General features: G+C 38.3%; 1 pseudogene; it reads left to right on the top strand.

The window, feature by feature from the left end:
* The first annotated feature begins 1,991 nt into the window (after window positions 1–1,991).
* On the top strand, window positions 1,992–2,143 carry LOC114207361 (U2 spliceosomal RNA; annotated as a pseudogene).
* The last annotated feature ends 1,256 nt before the right edge of the window (window positions 2,144–3,399 follow it).

Below are 3,399 nucleotides of genomic sequence, written 5' to 3' on the forward strand. Positions count from 1 at the left end.
TGCCATACCCTTATCCTTGACCCTGTTGCAAAGGTTTATCACCCTTGTCTTAGGGCAATGGAACCTCATGGTGTCTCGTGCGGCACAAACATATTGCTACTGTGAGAACATACAACACTTTTCAGCCAGCCAATTAATCTCTTATGACATTGTTATTCTCTCCTTCACATTACTATTCACTGTAGCCCCACCCTGAATTCTGCCATTCACTTGCCCCCACCAGAAGGGAAACCTCATGATTGCCTTACTTCAGTTAGAGAACTTTTCTGTACTTCACTCAGATCAGTTACACATTCCCATTGAGAATCCTGACCTAATATTATTTGTTGATGGAAAACTGAAGCCAGATATTATGAAGCAGGATATGGCATCACTAATTTAAGCTTTAGAATATAATCCCCCTACATGAGATAAAATCAGCTCAGATGGCCAAAACCTCGAGAGTAAACAAATATACAATAGCAGGTATGCTCTTGGAATAATGTGTCATTTTGGGACACTTTGGAAACAAAGAGTATTTCTTCCACTGGAACCTCCATCCAAAATGGACAAATTAAGCAACTAATAGATACACTGTACTGCTACAGAGGTGGTCATCACAATGGTTGTAGACCATGCAAAAAGAGATCATAGGGAAGCTCTCAAAATCATTATGCCAAACAAGTAGCCTTAACCAAAGTTGTGAGAGTCTATGCACATTCTCAAAGGCTAAATCTCTGAAATGACTCAAAGAATTCATAAAATATTAATATTTAACCCCTAACTTCAAAAAGAAAGAATGGGAAAAATCTGGTTTCAACTTTCACTCCATCTCCAGTGCTCTCAAGAAAACCACTTGATGGCATCAGATGCTTTTAAATGGATGGATATTTGCTGAATTTCTCCATTAAACTATTCGTCCTGATGTAGACAAATTGGTTACTGTCTTAGATCAGGATTGGTGAGAAAACTTTAAAAAGAGAGTTGAAGTTATTTTCAGGACATGTGTGAACTGTCAACAACATAATCTTGGAAAAACTATAAAGGTGGGACATAACCAGGAACCAAGGGGTCTAGGGGTTTTTCAACACCTTCAGATGGTTTTTAATCAAACTCTACTCTCCATGAGATTTGAATATATTTCAGTTATTGTAGATCTACTCTTAGGATGGGCTGAAGCATTTCCTTGCCAAAAAGCTACAGCCCTTACAGATGCTAAAAAAGCTGTTTGATTTTGTGTTTCCAACCCAGAGCAAATGAACTTTTATGCCAAGTGACTAAGGAACCACATTTTATGGGAACCATTATCAACGAACTCTGTAAGGCATTACCTCTTATTTAAAAACTACGCTGCGCTTACCACGACAATCTTCTGGAAAAGTTGAAAGAATCACTATAATATTTAAATTAAAATCATCAAAACTGGGCGCCTGGGCAGCTCAGTTGGTTAAGCGACTGCCTTCGGCTCAGGTCATGATCCTGGAGTCTCGGGATCGAGTCCCACATCGGTCTCCCTGCTCAGCGGGGGGTCTGCTTCTCCCTCTGACCCTCTTTCCTCTCGTGCTCTCTGTCTCTCATTCTCTCTCTCTCAAATAAATAAATAAAATCTTAAAAAAATAAAATAAAATCATCAAAACTTTCAGAAACCCTTAAACTCCTCTGGTCAAAGGTAATCCACAAGCCCTTAAAGCCATACAGTCCATTCCTTTGAGGACACATCAGTTATCATCCTATAAAGTGGTAACTGGAAGGCCCAGGCATTTTAGGATTTCACCTCTGATACTAGGCTTGCCCTACAACAGGCAATCATGGTAAAATACTGTAAAGGACCCATATATTATACCCAGTCCTATCACCAACAGTTTAAGGCTACCTTTCCACATCTTCTTAAATGCATTTTCATGATCTTGGGCCAGAAGTTTTTATCTGTTGGAAAAGACATCAGAGAAAAACTGCTCTTTAACCTCATTGGAGAGGACCTTATGAAGTTCTGTTAATAATAAATACACAGCATCGCTTCTCAGCCTTTTGGCTAAGATCAAGTGTAATAATAAATACAGCAGTTAAACTCCAGGTAATCCATCATTGGGCTCGTATTTAACAGCTAAAGAAGCAATTTCAAATTTGAAGGCTACTCCAATACTGCCTTTCAAATTGAGGATTCTCAGAGATCCACCAGAAGCAGCCAGTCTTTGGTAGTATGCAACTGACCCAAGATCTTCAAAACAAGCTAATAACCTCAGATAGTAGATAACTTTCACCCTGTACACAGACTTGGTGCTTGCTTATAATAATTTTTCTTCTCATTTTCTATAAACATCTAGTTGTTATTCCTATAATGACCTTTTCCTCTTTTCTTCCCTTATTGTAACTGTTAGAACAGAACATATTCATTTTAAAGCCATTTTTACATTATCCCAAATAGTAGCCTCTGCTTTCAATCTTACTGTCTGCTGGATATGTCATCAACTGCCAGAACCCCATGGTTAAAACTTCTGGCAAATTCCAGCCTCATCAAATGAGACCATAGGGAATAATATCTGTTGGCATTTACACTTTACCTACATGGACAAATGACCTTAAACAAATCAATCTGTGACTTTGTTAGTGTCCATCTCTCTCAGAAAAAAATAACCAATTATTACAATCTATTGATCAGACACTAGGTAACTCTAAAATTGAATTCAACAACCTTCATATTGATGGGTTAAATAATTGCCATCTATAAGAAACTAATAGAGATCCAAATATGTAACCCAGCTAAGGTAAGGTCTTGGTTTTGACCTTGACTCATGAACAACTCCTTCATTCCTGATGCCAGGATTACTATTCCAGTAATAGAGGATACTACTTCTTTTGTGGCCGGGATACCTGATTTTGTTTGCCTCGTTCTAAAACCTCATGTACTTTAGGAATAGTATTCTGATACTTTCTATACACAGAGATCCTAATTCTATAAATCACCAAGGCTCAAAACTTCAACTCAGACAAGAGCTCCAAAGCAAAGCCCATCCTTGATTATTCAGGCATTCTACCTGGTTGTTCATATAACTCATTCTTTACGTTAAAAATCAAAGCAGTATTCTCACTGGTGGAAATTATACAAATAGAAAGGACTGTAATGAATTTATCAGCAACTCCGGCAGAAGTCATTAACAATACCATCCTGCCCTAAATGGAATAGAGAGCAATCTAAACTCAACGTCACCAGTACTGATGGGCAATCGCACTGCTCTAGCTAGCTTTCTTGTTGTGCAGCTATGGTGGTGTCCGTGCCACCAGTAATACTTCCACCTGTGTTTGAATCAATGAAACAGACAATATAGAATGGCCTATATATTTTACAGCCTATGGGACTTGAACTCTTGGCCTGGGTTGAATAATTGGGGTTCCTAGTTCCAAAGCATCTTACAGATTTAA

Source organism: Eumetopias jubatus, unplaced genomic scaffold (genome assembly GCF_037043125.1).
Source record: "Eumetopias jubatus isolate StellerSeaLion01/CBP00866 unplaced genomic scaffold, mEumJub1_p1.0 scaffold_3, whole genome shotgun sequence".
In the NCBI taxonomy this organism is placed as follows: domain Eukaryota; kingdom Metazoa; phylum Chordata; class Mammalia; order Carnivora; family Otariidae; genus Eumetopias; species Eumetopias jubatus.